Source organism: Mustela erminea, chromosome 3, assembly GCF_009829155.1.
Source record: "Mustela erminea isolate mMusErm1 chromosome 3, mMusErm1.Pri, whole genome shotgun sequence".
NCBI lineage: Eukaryota > Metazoa > Chordata > Mammalia > Carnivora > Mustelidae > Mustela > Mustela erminea.
Genome location: NC_045616.1, coordinates 48,367,622 through 48,382,660, shown reverse-complemented (window position 1 = coordinate 48,382,660; position 15,039 = coordinate 48,367,622). Strand labels below are relative to the sequence as shown.

The window sequence follows — 15,039 nt, the reverse complement described above, 5'->3', positions numbered from 1 at the left end:
GAAGGAGCTCACTATTAAGAAGACATTTGGTAAGAGAGCTAAAGAAAAAATGAATGAGTAAGTCATGAGTATAGGAGGGGAAAGTATTCCAGGCAAAGGGAAGAACAACTGTAGAAACCCTGAGGAAGCATGGAATGAGGAACACGGAAAAAACAACGTGAGTGAAGCCATCAGCAGCAACAGTGGTTAGAGGAATAACCCAGGATCAGACCATCAGGTAGACCTCTATGTGTACTTAATCAAATAATCAATTAAATCAATTAAATTAATTGATTAAATTAAATCAATTAAATTAATCAAATAAATTCAGATTTACCTTATCTATAGATATGTCTTTTATATATTTCCATGATAACCTAATTCAGCATTCATCTACCCAGACTCTTGTTCTAACACAGTTGGATTTCCCTAATAACAACACTGATTATCTTAATTGACAATCTCAGAAATTTTGTTTGGTCAATTTTGGATTGCCACTAAAAGTGTATGTAATATTGTCGTCCTTCTCAGTGCATGTCCACCACAATTTTATAAAAGGGACAGCAAACACAATAATTGCTTAAAGCTTAGACAAACAAAAGATATTTTCAGGGAGAAGAGTTGTTTCAATGGCTTCCCTCTGAATTGCCAGTGCGGCCTGACTTTTAATTAGTTATGTTTTCATTTTTAGTTCTAAAACCAATGGCTTTTTTATTGCCTTCACCCAGGATGGACTGGTTCAACCAGTCCACAGTTCAACCTTGCTGTGCCACTGTACACAACTTTCAAACACCTTCCTCTAAATGTATAAACCTCCAGCTATATATTTAACTGACTCCTTAAGACATGTCCACTGGGTCCTAACACACGCATTCCAAATTCCACAAATTCAAACTTATTTGATCTCATTTACCTCTCCCACCAAATCTACCCCCAAACTCCTTTCTTATTCTGAATCATAGGCAGGGGGGAAGGCATTTACTCAATTGTCTGACCCAGAAACCCAGAAATCAGGCTCACTTCTCACTCTTGAATAACCCCAAAAAGTAATCAACCCCCAAACCTACTGACACCACTTCCCAAAATGTTCACATCTACCTGATCTTTGACAGCCATTAACAACACCTGGATGACTCAGTAACCACCTTCCGCACCCCTCAAATTCTAATTCTTCTCACCCAACTTCAACCTTCACCTTCAATTTATTTTCCACTCTATGGTTAGAGGGATCTATGTATGCAAATCTGAGTATGAATTACTTGCATGACTTCAATGACAACAGGCTCCATGACACTAGCCATGCCCTGAAGGAGCCCTGCCCACCCATCCAAACCATTTCCAATCATTTCCCCTCATGCTTTAAGCTCCAGCCATACTAAATTCATTTCTCACATACCACAGGCTCTCCTGGGCTTTCGAACATACTGTTTCTTCTCTCTAGGATGCCAATTTAGGAGAACTTCAAGTCTTAATTCCAATGATACTCCTGCCCTTTCCCTTCCACTTGCCCCTAGCCAAAGGCTTATCTTCTTTTTTTTTATTTTTAAAGATTTCATTCATTTATTTGACAGACAGAGATCACAAGTAGGCAGAGAGGCAGGCAGAGAGAGAGAGAGGAGGAAGCAGGCTCCCCACAGAGCAGAGAGCCCGATGTGGGGCTCGATCCCAGGACCCTGGGATCATGACCCTAGCCAAGGGCAAAGGCTTTAACCCACTGAGCCACCCAGGTGCCCCCAAGGCTTATCTTCTGTTCCCAGTCAGTCTTGTCTGTTCAGTAAACTGGTAGCTCCTTGAAGGCCGGGTATGTGCCTCTTCACCCTGGTTTCCCAGAACCTACCTCAGTACCTGACACAATTATAAAATTCTGGAAATATAATTTTGAAAACATCAAATCAATGCACTTTCTGCCACTGACATTAAGTAATCAAGCTTATTTATGCCAGAAATAAAGAGTAATTTCAAGGAAAGTCACAGTGGGGGGTTGGGGAGGTGGGTAGAAAGAATATAATAGAGACAAGTTCTCACCTGAAGGGAAGACAAAGGGAATAATCACTTCGCTTCAAGGGGGAAAAGAAAGATGTGAGATCAGGACTAAAAGACAGGCTCCCCCGACCCAGGGTAAAACTCAGGGGCTCACAGAAATATCTACATATAGTGAGCGGAGGTCAACTGTGATAGGATGCTATGGAAACCCCAGATGGTCTGAGGTGACGTCCACGACATTGAAGAGAGAGTGTGTTGTCTCCTTAACGTCCCATCAAGAGCGAGACAAGGGCAGAATGGCACCTGTGGGAAGAAAAGTTTCAGTAGATGATTCTGAAATGATACACTATTTATATTAAAATATGTCATTTTTATAGAGTGACAGTAACAGACTAGGATTTCTTTGACAAAGGAAATACAAGAGAATTGGGTGGACAAAACTTGGGGAAAAGTTGTGGTTTTTTTCTTATTAAATAAAGCATTAAAACAGGGAGGTAAAATGGTAGAAGAGTCTCCTATACACAGAAAAATTTCTGGTTGGAAAATCCCAGTCACCATTTTTGGCTGTGATACATGTTTGAACTCTAGGCCCCAAGCTGACATTTCAGAAAGGTTTATGTCATAATGGCTACCAGAAACCCCATGCATATTTATACATAGAAATCATCATTTTGCCACCAAATTACTAATACAACTAAAAAGAATTGGGAAAAGCCAATTATCTTATGTTATAAAATATTTATGACTTACTTTTGAATCACCCTATTTATTTCAAATATCAGCCAATCTAATAGTCTCAACCCCTACATGATGAAGGTATATTGATGCCTGATGAAAACTAAACCAGGACATTTGCTTTAAGTTTTCTGAAATAATTTCTATAAAATTACATTTTCTGCTACTATAGAAGAGAGCTTCTTTTATGTGATATTTTTCTTGTTGTTTAAAGATGTGTTATCAATTAGAAATAGAAGTTTAATTAGTGAGACTTAGAAGAACAAGCAGAAAAATTTTTCCCATCCTAACCTAAGATTATTATTTATTTAAGTTTTTTATTTAACTAAAGTAAGATCCAAGTAATCTTTTACTTGAAATAGTCTGATTTTGCAATCAAACCTAATTATTTTTCTATGCCCAAAAGCTATATTGACATCAGCAGTTTTATGAAAATTTTTGTACTTCCAAAAACAACAGGTAACTTAGAGATTGATCACTGGGAGGCTAATGGCCATTTTCTATAGTTTTACATTAAAAAAAAAAAAAATCTGCTGTGCTATCCATAAAGCAAAACAGTGAAGTCTATTTGTAACACTCTTATTTTCAGTGCTCATTCTTTAAGGCTGTAGTGAACATTTCCAATGCCATTTAAAATATTTTATTATTTATAGCATTTTTCTCTACAATATTTGAAAGCATGATAAGAAGGCTTTATTTTATGGAACATTTACTGGGCTAAATAGTATTTGAGCTCAGCACAATTCACTGTCCACTACATAAAAAAAACAGTGTTATGTAGTATTGATGAGCTGGTTGTTCCTTAGGATCTCAATATCATGTCTCAATAAAAATCAGTCAAGAGTCCATGTTTAGCCAACAGATATGGCTGAAGTGGGTATTGGTATAAATGCCTTGGTTCGCTGTGTTGAAGTCTTCAGATTTTCTTGGTAAAAATATAGTATGCTGGTGGATAGGGCTGGAATGCTGAACTCTTAGACTTGGTACCAAATTGAACACTTCATTTTGTTTGGGGAATTTAAATAAATAATAGAATAGAAGACATTAAGATTTCATTTAAGTAATTTATTTTAACTTTTTTTTTTAGCCTTTTATTTGTTTATATCGTGTACATCTTTATTTTACTGTGTCAAGGGTTGTGAATGAGCTGGTCACACAGCATGTTTAAGGATATTATTCCAAAAGGAATAATATAGAAAGATCTCAGTTTAACTGAAAGATATGATCCTTGTTTAATAGTTTCAATATTCTCCGATGTAGTTAATATTCTTACATTTCTGAAGGGGATAAAAGGGGAAATTTAGGAGAAATTAAATGATTTACCAATGACCACATAAACAGGAAGTGGCAGAGGGAAGCTAGCAAGCTGGTGGTGTCTGAGTCTCGCCCTGGTCTTTAACCTCCATCCCACTTGCTTCAACATGGACCTGGATTTCCTGTTACACCTTGGCCTTCCTCTTCCCTAGTCATTCTTTTCAATTCAGGCTTTTCTACTTCTGGTTTTTCCTTTTTTGTTTCCACTTAGTTCCTATCAAGATAGACTACGCCATTCAGAATCAGCATGCAAAAGTCAACAAAAATTAGTTGTGAGAAGAAAGCTTTAAAAAACCACCAGGTTATGCTTGTCAACATGCCCTTGTCATAGGCAGAACAATCTTTGACAGTTCACTGATTTGAAAGTTTTTATTAGGGATAGGAAAAAGAAAAAAGTTGGAGCATCAGGAAGTACCAATCACACATCATTCATTAAGGGCTTACCTAATGCCTGGCACTGAATTGAGCCATTTATAGACAGTATCTAATTTAATCTCCACCACAACCATATGGCAAAAACATTACTCCTGGTAATTTACTGAGGAGAAACATGAGGCCTGGAGACATTATGCAATTTACCTAAGGTTATACAGTTTAACAGGTCAAGCAGAAATTTGGACTTGCCTTTGATGGATTCTGGAGATCATGGGACAATAACCACTTGGGTGAGCTGCATCTCGACCCCTTGCGGGCACTGTTTCTTGAAAGACTATCTTGATTAGAGAATAAGATTGACAGTTACGTGATCCAAGATTACTTTTTCAATGCAGGCATAGCAAATTTCCAGTAATCTCTTCTTTAAAAAGGACCAAAGAACCATTTCTTTAAAAGAAAGGAGAAAAGGAGATCCTTCCTTTTCTGGGGTGATGGTCAGACCCAAACCCCTGAGGCAAATGAGCAGATGGATTATGAAACCACAACAGAATCTTCCTTTTGCTCCAGGGGAAGGAGTTGTCCTCCCAAACATTTTCACACTTTGCTTTTTCATTATTTCTGTCCTTTGAGTCACCGCGTCACTGCTTGAAGCAGGAGCGGAAGTCGGGGAAAATGCCAGAGGCGAGGGCCACTTTTCGGTCACAAAGCAATTCAAGTGGTAGTTCTCCTTCTCTCGCACATCCTGGCTGGGCCCCGTGCCAGCAAAGCACTCCTCCATCCTCAGGATGGCAACTGGGCCTGAATGGGATGTAGGAAGCTTTCGCTTATCCCATCATTCTGGATTGCCTGTGTCGACTCTGTGGATGAGAGGGAAGAATAATAAGCACAGCCAACTGCCAGAAACTTCTTGTTGCCTCAGTGCACATCTATTTTTCCGCTGGATGACTTTTATTTTTGCATTTTTAATTGCTTTATTTGTATTGTCCCTTTCCTCGTGGCAGTTTTTAAATACCTCTTTGGGGAGGCTTTTATATTCAGATCTGTGACAGTACCACCGAGATCTCAAGCTAAGCATGAAAGCCTGGATCTAATATCTTCTTGCGGCTTTCCTATCTAATAGGCCCGCTTGTGAGTCTCGCTGCTGGGATACCATGTCCAAGTGGATGTTTACTGAAGAAAAACCAGGAGTTGCAGAAAAGCAGACAGGAACAACTTGTCAGAACTCTGATCTGATGACTCATCCAATTGTACCCACATTACGCAACCATTATCCCGTGGTGAAGAGTGCACCTAGGAAAGAGAGATCCAGCAGCCTGGCTCCCGACTCTGTATGGCCAACTGTGTAATGCTCTCCAGCAAGAAAAAGGAGGTAATCACAACCCCTCACTTTTTATTCACAGAGATACGAGAATGAATTGGATCATGTCTGTGGACTGCTTTGAGGCCTTCGGAATAAAGGCATTCTACAAATATCTATTTCTATGTATAGTTGTCTGTGTTGAGTGTGTGTGTGTATGTGTACGCGCTCTTCTTCTTGAGTAATAGGACAGAAAGAGAGTTTCCTATATGACATGCCAAATACATTTCATAGTCTCTGTGTGCTGTGTGCTCATATATCTAAACATTTTTACAGGTAAGTTGCTTTCTGTCTTATGAAAAACGTCTCTTGGCTGCATTGGGGTCTTAAATATCCATGGTACAAACTGGCAGCTTAGTGCTTTTCATTCAGTATCTAGCAGACGAGCAAATCCCAGGGCTGAGCTATTGATCCAGCTGAACTCACAAGCAGTATGTCCTTATTCTTCTGGTTCAGTAGCCTTGGATGTAGTATACAAAATAATTTGCCGCATTCTTCAAAGCGATTTTCCCTTGGGGTAGGAAAAACGCAGTTGGAAAGATGCAAAGATATTTCACTGCGTTCAACAATAAAAGGAACATTTTAAATAAGTTTACTGACTTAAAGAAGCCTACTTGTTTTATGTTTGATGTTGCTTTTTTTTTTAACTTTATTCTGTATTTCCATAAAAAAAGGCCAAAAGAGTGCAACTTTAATCAAAGCCCTTTTAAAATCATTTTAACCTTCCCACCATAAGCTAATCTCTTACTCTCTAATTATTCAGTTCTTGGGGAAAAGACTTAATTTCCAAATCAGCTTTTATTAATGTTTATCACACTATCGTTTCTTGGCTTTTTATTCCTTTTTTCTAATTGATGTATCATAGTATTATCAGGATGTGAAACAATATTTTTCTGTTCCACGTGAAAGACAAAGCAGAAGAAAGAAGACAGAGAAACCGTTGGTGGTCACCATGACAAGGTCCTTATTTATTAGTCTACTGTCCCTTTAGAGATAGCGTTTGAGTGCTCGGGAAGGTGACCTGGATGCTTAGTCCAGTGAAGACTCTGAATTTAAAGCAGAACTTGATCAAGACCTAAAAGCTAAGTAATCAGTGCTGGTCTCTCTACGGCCCAGTTCCTTCACCAGTAAAATGACCCTACATCATAAAATCAGTGTAAGACTCAGGTTAGAAAAAATGTACTGAGGGCATTTAGCACAATCCTAGAACATAGTAAGCACTCAAAAATAAGTACTTAATATTACGAATGGTAACATCAGCAGCAATAATGGCAGTCATGGGGACACAAAGCTATAGATCAAACTCAAATAAGTCAAACTCTTAAGAAAAATGTTTACTGCCTAGCACATGTTAGGCACTGTCTTAGACATTGTACTAGGCACTGGGGGATACCAATTAAGAAGAATAAGGCATGGTGTCTAACCTAAAGAACTAACTATCTAGTTAAAATGATACATGGGAAATATATTTAACACAAGACAATTAACTATCAAATGAATAATAAAGGCAATCAAATAGGGGGGTTAGAGAATAGAGTTCATAGATTGGAATAGTAATAGCTTTCATTATCAGACAAAAATGCAGAAATAAGATATATAGTACATACACATATATAAATATATTTAGAGAGATGATTTCTTCGATATTTTTATCCACAACTCACACACATGCACATTAAATAGTCAGCTGTCAGGAAACACAACCATTGCACCATCAACCAAATATTAATTCTAGGAAATCAATCTCTATTTGATGAGCTGAAAAAAAGCCAATCATAAAAAGTTAATACAAGCAAGAAGTTGAGTAGCCCAAGTAACCCAATGTCAAGTGTTACATTTCAGTTTGCTTCTGGGAAATTAACATAGCTTATATCAATAAGAAATGAGGAAGTGGTCCTTTTTTTAAACAAAGGCAACAATTGGGCTGTAATTGTATAATCAATAGTCTTTTTTGCTGGTGTATGGATAGTGCCCAGAGCATTGAATTGAAGATTTAATGTACATGAAGAATGAAAGGATAATTGTCTAATAATCATCTTAGTGATGATATCAAGTAGATGTTAATGAATTATGAACATAATATTAATTATTATTAGTTTTTTATTACTATTCACAATTTGGTTAAGTTTCAGGACACCAAGATAAATTTATACTCAAAATGTTCATACCTACTGCCCAGTCCTCTGTTTTGCTGATATTATCTCATACTAGTGAGATTTGAAAATAAAAATTGTTTTCGAAGAAATTTATATAGAATTTAAGTTCACTACTTCAGATTTACTCATACATTCATTAATTCAATAAATATTTTAAGAGCTGGAGACACCACTGTGCATATAACATACAGAGAGAGACAAATCAATACATACAGTAATTATCAATTACATATAATTGAAGAATTGTTAAGTAATAAAAAAATGGTATTAAGAAAAACAAAGCAGAAGACTACTTTTTTAAAACTCTCTTAGGAGGGTGCCTGGGCGGCTTAGTTGGTTAAGCAACTGCCTTCTGCTGGGGTTATGATCCCGGAGTCCCAGGATCGAGTGCCACATCGGCTCCCAGCTCTGCAAGGAGCCTGCTTCCCCCTCTGACCCTCTCCCTATTCATGCTCTCTCTCACTGTCTCTCACTCAAATAAATAAATAAAATCTTTTTTAAAAAATAAAATTATCTTAGGAGATCAAATTTCGGCAGAGACTTCACTGAAAAGACAGGGTGAACCATGCATGTGAAACCTAGGGTAAGATCATTTTAGGAGGAAAGAATAGGCTGTGCAAGGCCATCCTGCTCAAGTGGACTTAAGTTATTTCAAGAACAGCAAGGACACCAGTATGTCCTCAGGCGCAAAGAGTCTAATGCATTGCCTGAAATTTTGTTCTAAGTTTTGAATATGAGAATTTTGATTTCTGTATCTACACTTGATTAACTTAGTATTACATATCCAAAACGGCCACTAACTGTGTTCTTTTAGAACACAGAAGAAAGCAGGTTAAAATTAAAGTAGTCCTAGGATGGTAACCCCAGGAACCTGGCACTTTTAAAAGCAAAAACAAGAGTCAACAGACACAAACTGCGGAAGTAAACCTATAATGCCTTAAACTACTTGTAATTATTGAACAGAGAATATAATATTCTAAAAAAGACTCCAGGGCCAGAATGACTTTTGAAATAGCACTTTAAATTTAAAGGAAAAGTTAATTCCCATACTAGCAAAAATACTTTATTTTTTATGTTTTATTTTATTTTATTTTATTTTTTCTGTGTTCCAAGATTCATTGTTTAGGCACCACACACAGTGCTCCATGCAATACGTGTCCTCCTTAGTATCAACAACCAGGTTCACCTAACTCTCCACCCCTTTTCCCTCTAAAACTCTGTTTGTTTCTCAGAGTCCGCAGTCTCTCATGGCAAAACTACTTTAAGTGCATTTTTTAAAAATGTTACTTAATTACAAAGCCATTGCAAAGTAACACAAAAATTAAAATTTTGTAACAGGATGGGGCGCTTGGATGGCTCAGTGGGTTAAAGCATCTGCCTTCAACTCAGGTCATGATCTCAGGGTCATAGGATCGAGGCCCACATCAGACTCTTTGCTCAATGGGGAGACTATTTTCCCCTCTCTCTGCCTGCCTCTCTGGCTGTCAAGTAAATAAATAAAATCTTTAAAAAAAAAAAAGTTTATAACAGGAGTATTAAGTCGGTTGTTTCAGTTTGACCAAAATATCAATCTTTTGCTAGCTGCAGTCTGATTGATGTACTGATATGATTCCAAAACTTCATCTTGGTTTAGTTAGCAACGTCTGCTATGCCATTTTAAAATCTAAGAGAAGCAAAAATTTTCAACAAATATAATAAATATATTGAGACCTCCTTCAAACCAATAATCAAGTCTAATTTCTCCATGAGAAAGAGAAAAATGGACAAATAATATACAGTACAACCTAAAGAAGCAGGAGTATAAATGACCAATTAGCAAAAGAAATATGTAATTTTTTTAGTAATGAAAGAAATAAAAATTAAATCAACCATGACACCCTGTATTAGCCTAGCAGATGAACAAACAAATAAGAAAGAAATTCACTCCTCCTCAGCACTTATGAGTGAGTAGTCAGATAGCTGTGATCTGGTGACACATAAAGCATTTCTTTCAAGTTTCAGACCTCCACAACATGTATGACTTACCAAATCAGTTCCCTGCTTAATGATGGAAAATGCTCCACAATTTATCATTATGCAGAACAAAATCATTGCAGGCAGAGAGGCAGACAGAAAGAGAGGGAGAAACAGGCTCCCTGCTGAGCAAAGAGCCTGATTTGGGGCTCGATCCCAGGACCCTGAGATCATGACCTGAGCTGAAGGCAGAGGCTTAACCCACCTAGCCACCCAGGGGCCCCAACAAAATCATCTTAATGTGACTTCTGTCAGTATTTTGGTCTCTAGCCGATAAAGATTTCATTATTAACTGGGTTACTGTCCAATATTCCAGAGAAGTGATGTGACTTTTTACAAATTCACTGAAAAGAGAAATCTAAAAGAAATTTCTCTTTCTTTATCACCATGGAGGAATAGTGATTTCTCAAAGTGAGGCCCAGAGATAAGCTAGATCCTGTCTAGACCTATTGGAACCTAGGAACCTGAATGGGTAACCACCCCCAGGAGTTGCTGAAGTACACAAGTCTTCGACTCACTGATCCAGAGGAAGCAAACAAAAATTAAACACACAACAAGAGTCATAGATGTGTCTCAGAGACACCCAGCTGCAAAGTGGCGAGCACATGAGGTAAGGCATTGCCATGCCTAAAGGCCCTTGGAAAACCAGCCTGGGAGGCCAGAGAATGGCCTCCAAGAATGGGCCTTATGTTTGACCTTGGAAGCTCACTCACCAGGCAGTCCTATGCAACTCCAGACAGCTCTGCTCTGCAGCCAGACCCAGTAAGGGCAGGAGGAAGCCAGCCGTGCCACTGCCTTACCAGCATTTCAGTTACGGCCACCCTTTCGGTCAGCACATAGACACGCTGGCTTCAACCTTTTACCTAATTCTCTCAAAGGTTTCCATGGGTGGAATTTTCTCATCTTCTGCTTACTGACATCACACCATCTTCAGTGACCATGAATCATATGCCAGTAAAAGATAAGAATGTATTCAAAACAGGCAGTACAGAATAAACAATGCATTCAGACTTTAAAAAAAAAAAAAAAGCTACACATGAGACTCTTTTTTTCCTGCAAATACAGACAGATGAATGGAGAATATGATATCTGACACGATCACGGCGCTCTAATGGCAATAAAGTATTAAGTATTACTGAGTATCTTTCAGCCTCCTTGTGGCTTGTTTGTTCACACTTAGGGCCAGTTTCATGAAAGGGAGAAACAGAACTGTATTTTTCCATTTGTAGCACTGTAAAAAGGAAATGACATTTTTATTTGTTATATGAATAGTTTCCAATTGTTTCTTAGTTTCTTTGAAACCAGTTTTTAAAAATATTTCTGAGAACCTTAATAAATTTTCTTAAGCAACAAATTGTGCTTTTATCTACAGTTTCTTCAGTTTCTCAAAATACAGAGAGGACTTGCAAAATAACTTCAGCATTTCTGCAAAAGCCCAAATGTAAACAAAGAGTAAATACAAATGCCAGGAGTCTCTTAAAATTCGACAAATGTGCCCTCTACCCACGATGCTTTGCTTGAATTGGGTCCTTTGTGTCCTCATTTCCCCTAGCCTTGGCCAAGTGCGTTTTGTCTCTCCTAGTGCCCTGATGATGACACAATAGTGTGCATTCATTGCCGTGGTGTGGGCAGAACTACAGTTCGAGGTTCCATCATTGTTTCCTCGGAGTAACCATTCCTGGGAGTGAGTCGTACTCATCCTTAAGGATGAGCACTATAAAATTTTGACTCTCTCGATGACTAAAAAATCTCTTTCATCCAAAATACTATTTAATATCGCCATTTTTCTCATTGAGGATATAGAAATAGTGCATGAACATACAACACACTTTCAACGCTATGTTAGGGGGAAAAAAAAATAATAATATTATCTTTGCTTTCCCCCACCAAGGTGTTCATTGATTAGGAGACTTTAGCTCATCTTCCCTGTTATTATAATTATTGTGAAGGGGAAATTGAATTCAGAATCTGTATGAAGCAATGAAGTAATTCCAAACAGCAGTTGTGTCCACCTTCATCGCTGATCACTAAATGGGACTGGTTAAAAACGCTCGGGGAGACTATGAGGAAGGCACTGTTGATTTATGTTACATAGATAAACAAGCCACATAAAAAATGAAAGTACAATGCTTACTGAATTGTAAGTGATTAAACATTAATGACTGTAAAGCTTAGTCAAACACTGAAAGTCTTAAAGTCTTGCATAGTACATCATGTTGAGTGTCAACGGATAAAACAGAATGCCAATATTAGTTGGAATGTTCTTGAAAAGAGTTAAGCTTTGTCAATAGCTATAAATGTACATGTGCCAATATCTAAAAATCTATCGGTCTCTATACACTGTTTGTAAAGGCTGGATCAGTCTGACCGTATCAAAAATGGTCTACTGGTTGGCATCGAAATTAAACAAATGTGTAAGTAAATTTTATATGCACTTCTTTGTTTATTTTGTGTCATGTGTGTGGATTTTGATATTGATGTAATTAAGTATTTATTATGTACACTAAAAGAAGGCAGAGATAGAATGAATAAATTCAATTTTTCTTTTTTTTTCTTCTGAGCCTCTCGACAACATGGAACGCTGTAATGAAAGCGAGTTTAAGCCAATATTTGTCAAATATCAAATAATTATTAAAAAGGAAGCACAAAAAGAGTCAGACATCCTGTTTTTTGTCATCTCAAGAAAGTCTCCAAACTCTGTCCCCAGCCACTTTGGACAGTTATCTTCCAAGGACAATAAATCTGAGACCAGGACGGATGGCACGGTAATTCCAAAGCTCCATACTGCCCAGTGCTCCTACTCCTGTCACAGATGAAGTCATTGCCTTATCTGACAAAAAAGGTTGTTCGATCCCGCTAGTAAAATATCGATTCATCAGCTTCAAAACAACTCTTTCACACAAGGACCCAGGGGAGTAGACTACTCCCACCAATGTGAGAAATCCCTGCTGGAGACCATTCGGCAAGTCCGAGCATCATCAAAAAGGTATTGAAGGACAGTGTGCATGGTGGAAAGCATATCTGGGGTGCATCTAAGAATTGAAAATGGATCAGGCATGAGATGATATGCAGGAATAAGTTTCAGTTTATTAGGTGTGGAAAATGTTACTTTTACAATAATACCAAATTTCTCATGGCAAATAAGTAAAGTCTTTAAGAAATGAAAGCCTAATTCATGTTTCTTTATCTCTTTTGGATTTATGGAATTCTGAGACACAGAAAAAAAATCTATGGGTCTTTTGACAGAATAGTGCACATGTGGACCCACACACACATTTTTTAATGTAGGTCAGGGGATTTTTAAACTCCTACTCCAGTTAATAGAAGAAACAGCCAAATTCACTAATGATTACAGTAAGTACTATATTTACAAGATCATGATATTTACAGGACTTGAAGTAAATTATACATCTTTTAGAATCTGGGAGGACTCTGTGATGACTGGAGAGATAGGATTTGAAAAAGCGTGGGAATAAAAGCCAATCAAGATGGAAGACAGAATTCAGAGATACTTAGGGGCAAAGACAGTCTTTTTCATGTTCTATCCCTGGAGCCAAAAAGCCACCCCTGACATATGAAAGAAAGGTGCAAAATCAACTTGTTGAAAAAAGCAAAAAGCCACCAACTAAATATTCATTCTTACAGTTCCTTGCCTGATACTGAATTGTTCTTACACTTCTAAGGTCATGATTCCCCATTAGATTCACCCCCTTCTTATTCCCTACTGCCTCCCACAGGTGCTGAGGAGCCTTTGCATTTCTCCTGTTGGTAGGAATCAACACTGTGGCCATTAGACCACGATCTTTTGTATTAAGACAAAATGGTAGAGCCTAAGTGTTTCTGTAAAATGAAATAATACCTTTAGCACTGCATTTAAAATAACAACCTGCCCAAAGGCAAAATTCTCTGCCCCTCCTCACAAGGTGAATCTCTATTTCACATTCTGCATTTGCTCCGTGAGCAGCCCCGTCCCCAGACACTGCGAGGGAGAATCGTGAGAATGGGATGAGTGGAGAACCCAGGAGAGACAGGCAGTGGGGGAACAAAGCATATGTGGTGGGACTAGAGAAAACTTGGCCCACAAGCACAGTCATTAAGGATCCGCTGTGTTGGCTATGAAGGTGGAGAAGCAAACTGGATAATGCCTTTTGGTATTTTAAAGACAACTGCCACTTCATCCAAAGCCTTTCATTTAAAGAAAGGCATTCTTACAAAGGAGAGAGTTTTGCCTTGGCAGACATGCTATTTTGGGTATGTCCGAGGGAATCTATATCCTAGGAGTTTAAAGATTAGAGAAATTGTATTTGTATATTTGAAGTAATTACTGGAAAAATACCCCAAATTCTTTGAGATCTTGTGTTATTTAGAATTAAAAGACTTTGGTTTTAAATGCGTGTTAAAAGAAAGTTCCAGAAGTAGAATACATACAGTATTGTATCTCCTAGTATTTTATCTCGAAGTTAATTGGAAAAACATTTACATAGAATCATTCACTTTACAGCAACATAGAAAAACTAATGCTTTGTTGAAAGTTGTCCAGACCCCCCACTGTCACCACCACAACAATTTCAACTTTCAGACAAAAGAGTACCAAGTATAAGTAAGATATATGATAGTAGTTCTTGGACTGTTGTGAATGTGTACTGGAAGTTAAAATTTTCATGTCCACCAGTTAGAATACATATAAAGAGCCTTATAGATAAGACACTCTTCCATAAATTATGGCACAGCATAAAATCAGAAAGAAATCCTGAGCTTGAAATGATCTTGTGTCTGAGGATAAGCACATGTTTTGAGACATGAAACCAGGTTTTAAAAATTTAGATTAGGAGTTCATAAACTAGGGTTAGTGATTGTTCTTGCATGGCACTCCAGCTAAGGATGGCTTTCAAAATTTTAAAAGGTTGTACAGAAAACAAAACAACAAGAGATATAGGATAGAGACCACAGTAATTTCCAAACCCCAAAGTATTTATTACCTAGCCATTTACAGAAATACCTTGCCAATCCCAGGTTTAGATTCTAATGGACTAGGGGTTAGCCTTGAGATTCAATTTTGGATTCATTTGGAAATGCCACATTGTTAAACGAGAGATACCTCTCTTCTTCTGCAGCAATTTGTGCCAG

General features: G+C 37.7%; 1 long non-coding RNA gene across 1 annotated transcript; it reads left to right on the top strand.

Annotated features, from left to right (window-relative positions):
- The first annotated feature begins 5,049 nt into the window (after positions 1 to 5,049).
- On the top strand, positions 5,050 to 12,545 carry LOC116586147. Its single transcript, XR_004283912.1, has 2 exons — positions 5,050 to 5,755; positions 12,474 to 12,545. It is a non-coding gene; the product is annotated as an uncharacterized LOC116586147 (long non-coding RNA).
- Positions 12,546 to 15,039: the final 2,494 nt, after the last annotated feature.